The 6,775-nt window shown below is 38.0% G+C and overlaps 1 protein-coding gene across 1 annotated transcript in view; it reads left to right on the forward strand.

Annotated features, from left to right (window-relative positions):
- Nucleotides 1–6,775, forward strand: part of LOC102856777 (chromosome unknown open reading frame, human C8orf34) — a 429,483-nt gene that overhangs the window by 288,516 nt on the left and 134,192 nt on the right. The window lies entirely within an intron of this gene.

The following is a 6,775-nucleotide window of genomic DNA, read 5'->3' on the forward strand; positions in this document are numbered from 1 at the left end:
AACTATATGTTGACAATGCCTAAAATGATGTTACTGATCCCAGCTTGTTTACCACATGTCATGCTGGTTCTATATAAATTGGAACTTAAACTAGCTGTATCCCTACATCTCATTCAGTATTCATTGATATAAATATTAATGCCCTGCTTGATGTGCCCTTCTTTTTTCCACCTTTAAAAACCGGATGTGGTAAAAATGCTAAAGTGGTTGGCAACTAACTAAAAGATTAGGAATTCAGGTGCACTTAGAGGTGCATCTAAATAAAGACCATTTGATGTACTTCTTTTTTTAAATTTTATTTTAATAATTCTAACGAGCATTTACAGAGATTTTGGATTTCCATTCATTCATTGTTGCACTTTTCTCCCTGCCTAGCCCTCCCTGCCTCCCCCCCCCCCAGTTTGCTCCTTTCTTGGAAAAACTAAAAGGAAACCTCTTTCTTTGGTATACAATCCCCCCACACGCCTCCCACCACCCCAGGTATACTCCACTGTGCACCCTTAATTCTGGACTCTTGTGATAACTCACGCATTTTCTTGTGAAAACTTGAAATAATGAATCCCCAAGAAGGGGCAGCTCTACTCTGGATTGTCCCTGAGTCAATATGGGAATCACCAAGGAAAAAAGAAGATTTTCAAGCTGTGCAGAAGATACTGGAAGAAAATAAGACCCAGGGATAGAAGGGACACTAATTGTTATGTTTTAACTAATAGATGCAGCCCTGGGCATGCTCAGCAAGCTTTGCCAGGAAAGTTAGAGAACAGCTACCTGGCAGACTGACTAGAAGAGGTCCAGCTTTGTTTCCATTATCAAGAAAAGTGATCCAACAGAGTATGGATGTTATCAGACAATATCATTTATCATTAATATCGCATAAAAGATATTGCTGAAGATCATCCAAAACCAACTAGAATGGTACATTGGAAGGGAACTGCTTGAAGCTCATGCTGGGTTTAGAGATGCTGTGGTACCAGTGACACCATTGCTGATGTCAGAACTATCCTGGATTTAATTAGAGAATACCAGAAGAGTGCCTATCTTTGTATTATTGACTATGCAATTGCATTTGACTGTGTATATACCAACAAACTATGAGTACTATTGACAAGAATTGGAATCCTAGGACACTTAATTGTGTTCATACAAAATCTATACCTAGACCATTAACCTGTTGTCTGAATGGACCAAGGGAACACTGCATGGTTCAAAATTAAGAAGGGTGTGCATCAGGCGTTTATCTTTTCTTTACCTATTCAGTTTGTATGTTGAGCAAATAATTATTTAAGTCAGACTCTATGAAGAAGAATGTAGCATAAGGATCTGAGGAAGATTCATCAATAACCTACATTATTCCAGTGTTTACTGAAAGTGGGGAGTACCCAAAACACTTTCTGTAGAAGATGAAAGAGTGCAGCCTTCAAAAATGGATTACATCTCAACATCAAGATAACAAAAGTCCTTACCACTGGGCCAATATCCAGCATCATGATAGATGGAGAAAGGATTGAAATTGTAAAAAAAAAAAAAAAGAAATTGTCAATGATGATTTCGTCTTACTTGGATCTACAATCAACACTTTGGTACCAGCAGTCAGGAGATAGGAAACTTACTTCTTTTGGCAAGGTTGCTGTCAGAGAGCTTTCCAAAATATTGAGCAATATGTCACTTCGAAGACTAAGGTGCATATGATTCATACAATTGTCTTTTCATTTACTTGCTGTGCATCTGAGAGTTGAACAATGAATAAGGGTTACATAAGAAGAATTGAGCTGTTATGTTGAAGAAGAGTACTGAATATCCCATGGACTTCCAAAAGAACAAATAGGCATGTCTTGAGAAAGGTGCAGCCTAATGCTTCTTGGAGGCAAAGATAATGACGTTTTATCTCTAATACTTTATATGTGTTGATAAAAGAGGCTATTCCTGGAAAGAGGCATCATATTTGGAAAGGTCGAGGGTCAGTGAGAAAGATCCTCAACTATAAGGATTGACATGCTGACTGCAGCAGTGGGCGCAAGTATATCTGAGTTGGTGAGAATGGCACAAGATAAGGCAGGATTCAGACCTGATGTTCATAGCATTACTGTGAGAGTTATACTTGACTTGATAACACCCAACAACAACAACAATAGAAGACATTTTAGACAAGATGGAAAAATGCCTATACTTAGCCATAAATTAAATAATTGAGAAATTCAGTTATAAAAAATTTCAAAAGATACTGAAACAAAGTTTATCAAACAAAAAATGTATTTTCAATAGACATCACAGAATAAATATAAATATTTCAAAGGTATAAAGAACTCCTACATTGTTGTTGTTGTTGTTTTGTTAAGTGTTATCGAGTCGTAGGCGACTCATAGTGACCCTGTGAATGAAAGATCTGGACACTTGTATGACTTCCATCCTTTTTCCAGGTTCATAGGGTTTCTGGAGGCAAGCAATTTTGGAAGTGGATGCCACTCCTGCTTCCAAGCTTGTTTTAATCAAGGATCTCGACCAAAACTTTCCACCACGGGTAACCATTCTTGCATTTGACACATCAGTGTCACAGTATTCAGCTTCACAGCAATCACGAATTACCTCTGTATAGCAAGTGGGCAGACCAGGGCTATAAGACCTAGAAGAATGTTTGAACAAAACCTTCCTCAGTTTAATAAAAACAAAAACAAACCAACAGGAAAATAGTCAAAATGGAAGAGAAGACATTTCACAAAAGAGGAAGCCCACTTAGCTAATGACCATATGAAAATACAGATTTATTTTAATGTTAGGGACAAGCAAATTAAGACCACAATGAGATGTTATTATGCAATAGTTTGTTTGTCAGTAATTAAGAAAAGTGACAAAACTAAGTTCTGGTGAAGATACAGATCAAAGAGAACTCATAACAACTAAACCAACATCCAAACGCACTGATGTCAACTCAGTTCTGAATCATGGCTAAGCTGCATCAACTTCTGAGGTTGTAAATATTTATATGAGTGGAAACTGCCTCATTTTCCCCTAAGCAGAGATTTAAAGGGATGACCTTTCAGTTAACCGGCCAGCACACAAAGCACTATGCCCTCAGGTACTACTTCATACACTACTAATGGTTATAAAGAATCTTGTCATAATAATTTCTTGTTATTGTAATATGTTGGACATTTACATAACTCAAAGCCTAGAGATTCCACTTTTAGGTTCAAACACAGAGAAGCAAGTTTTGTGAACCAGTGAATAGTAAAAACTATGCTCACAGTATAGGAAGCCCACGTAGCCTATTGGCAAGGAGCCATGCTGCCAACTCAAAGGGATGTACATGGTTCAAATCCACTAGCTTCTCTGTGGGAGAAAGATGAGCAGTACACTCCTGTATCATTTACTGCCTCTGAAAACCTGCTGGAGCATCAGCTATGAGTTGATTCCAACTCAACGGCAGAGCAGCATACTCACATTAGTATTAGTAGTGTAAGCAAGTTCCTGTAGGTTTGTGAGTGAGAGAAATAAATTGAGGAATTGAACACATTTCAACATCACACATAGGATGGATGTAACCAGTAATGTGATAAAAAATATTTCTTTTTTTCTTTCAAAAATGAGCCCTCTGATGTACAGGATTGATGATTTTCGTGGTCTAAATATTTCCATTAGTGTGTCAGGGTTGCATTCTATCTCCATACCTGTTCAGTCTATATGCTGAGTAGATTATCCAAGAAGCTGGACTCTATGAGGAGGAATGTGGCATTAGGATTGGAGGGATTTTCTTCAATAACCTGCATTATGCAGATGACACAACCTTACTTGCTGAAAGTGAGAAGCACTTGTAAACGATCAAGGAATGCAGCTTTCAGTATGGATTCTGACTCAATATCAAGAAAACAAAGATTCTTACCACAGGACTCATAGGCAGTGCCATGATGGTTGGAGAGAAGATTGAAGCTGTCAGTATCTTTATCTTGCTTGGATCCACAATTGACACCCTTGGTACCAGCAGTTAGGAAATAAGGAGATGCATTGCACTGGGAAAATCTGCAATTAGGGACCTTTTCAAATTATTGAAGAGAAGCAATGTCAGTTTGAGGACTTAAGGTGTATCTGATTCAGGCCATAGTCTTTCCGATTACTAGCTATGCATCCAAGACCTGGACAATGAATAAGGGTGACAAAAAAAATTGACTCCTTTGGGCAGTGGTGTCTGAGAAGAGCACTGAACATCCCATGGATGGCCAAGAGAACAAATAGGTATTTCTTGGAGAGGGTACAGCTGGAGTGTTCTTTGGAGGCAAGAATGATGAGGCTTCACCTCACATACTTTGGACATATTGCTAGGAGGAGCTATTCCCTGGAGAGGGACATGATGTTGGGAATAGTAGAGGGCCAGCAAAGGTGAAGAAGACCCTTAACCAGGTGGATTGACATGATGACTGCTGCAGTGGGCTCTTATGTATCAGGAAGTGTGAGGATGGCGTAGCACTAGACTAGGTTCAGATCTTTTGTTTTTTGGTGGCTGTGAGTCATACTCAACTTGGTGGCACCTAAAAACAACAGTGACAAAATACCCCCACTATTGTGGCTGATTGAAGTAATCATGCTTATCTCATTAACTTTAAATATGAGATTTCCCAACTGATATGAGTAGATTTCTGCTCACCACTAATAAGTCTTATAGATGTGTCATAATTGAATAAATCCAAGTAATGAAAAAATTCATACACAAGTGACTCGATGGCACATAACAACATAACAACAAAAGAAGTAGTTCTAAAGAATATGCTCCTTAGTTTAAAAAACATAATAAGCTTTAGAAAATAAAGTGGTGGGAGAACATCACTATCCTTATCTCCACGGGCACCCTGGTTGCATTTATTCTGAGACAGATTTTTTTGTTCTTTTGTCAGTCTGTGGGCATCATCTACTTTGGAGACATATTGTCAGGAGGGACCAGTCTTTGGATAAAAGACATCGTGTGGTGAAATGTAGAGTCAGCACAAAAGAAAATGACCCTCAATTAGATGGATTGCAACAGGGACTGTAACAGTGGACTCTATCGAGGATACTAGAGATTGTGAGGACAGTGCAGGAGAGTGCAGTATTCAGATCTGTTGTTTCCAGGGTCACTGTGAGTTATAATTGACTCAGGGGTACCTAACAATTATATTGAGAACATGAAAAAAATCACCTGTGTGGTTCAATACAAAGACATTATAATAGCATATAAATACTAAAATCTATCACATTTCTGCTGACATAGTGAAGTCTCATTCTAAACCTTCAACATGATAATAATAGTTGGAAAATGTAGGAGTGACATCCACTTCCCGAATAACATGCCTCTGGAAACTCTATGAACTTTGATAAATGTTAATAGCTGTAGAGGGGATTCAGGCTTTTTGTCTATAGAGTTGTTATGAGTCATGTTCTATTCAAAGGAAATCAACAACAAGAAGCCTCTCTTAGGAGTATTATTGTTCAATCAATACCGTGACTTTGGACATTCTTTCTGACTTGTATGTTCTTTCTTCTCACCTATACCAAGTCAGAAACTAAGCTCAAATTTCTACTGCAAGTCTCTTTGACTGTGAGCCCTAACCTCTGCTCCTTTACCTCAATCCCATATTACTTTTAATTTGCATTTTGGGTTTGTGCTTTTTCTTATCTCAATTAGATTGTATATTTCATAACGGGTTTTCCTATGTTCCTCACGCATCCCAGCACAAAATTAGATACAAGACAGATACAATTAAATTTGTCGACAGTTCTATCAGAACTTGTCCAATCCAGTATAGATACACATCATTCAGTAACCACATTTTCATAGTTACTGAGAGTTGTTATTGCCAGATGTCTTCAAGTTGAACACAACTCATAGAGAACCTAAGAGAAACAGATTTATACCTTGTCCTATCCATGCCATCCTTATCATCTCAACATACTGGAGCCCCTTGCCACAGTCACTGTGATGGTTCATATCATTGAGTGATTTCCTCTCTTTTTATGACCCTCTACCTTTCCAACTATGAGATCTCTTTCTAAGGCATAGCTTCTCCTAAAAATATGCCAAAGTATGTGAGACAAAGCTACAGCATCCTTACATCCAAGGAGCACTCTGGCTGCTCTTTCTCAAAGACTTGTGTGTGTTTTTTGACAGTTGATTGGACATTCAGTACTCTTCTCCAACACCACAGTTCAAAGGCATTGATTCTTTTTCTGTCATCCTTATTCATTGTCCAACTTTCAGATCCATAACCTGTAACTGAAAAGACCATGGCTTGACTCAGACACACCTTGTTCTTTAACTGACATCACTGCTATTCAGAACTTTGAAGAGGTATTTGACGGCAGACTTTCCCAATGCAGTACCTCTTTCCTGATCTATTGCCTGCTGGTGCCAGAGGTCTTGGTTGTGGATTCAAGTGAGAGAAAATCAGTGACGACTTCAACATTTTCTCCATCTGTTATGATGTTGTTTTTTGTTTCTATTCTTCAACCCCATTGCTCTTTTGGTGAAGATTTTTTTTAACATTTGTTAAAAGCACAATTAAAATTTTATTTTAAAAAAAGAAGTTAAAGAGCTGACAGAAGATTTTTAAAGGCAGTACAAGAATACAAGTATTACAATAAAATATGGAAAGAGCTGAAGTCAGAAAAACAAAAGGGATGAATTTACTCAGCATTTCTTTTTTTTTAATTTAGGTTGTTTATTTTTCATTTCAGTGAACATCTACAGAGATTTTGGGATTCCATTCATTCATTGTTGCACCCTTCTCCCCGCACAAACCCCTCCCCCTCC

Source organism: Elephantulus edwardii, unplaced genomic scaffold, assembly GCF_000299155.1.
Source record: "Elephantulus edwardii isolate Elephantulus edwardi_28Jun2011 unplaced genomic scaffold, EleEdw1.0 scaffold00008, whole genome shotgun sequence".
NCBI lineage: Eukaryota > Metazoa > Chordata > Mammalia > Macroscelidea > Macroscelididae > Elephantulus > Elephantulus edwardii.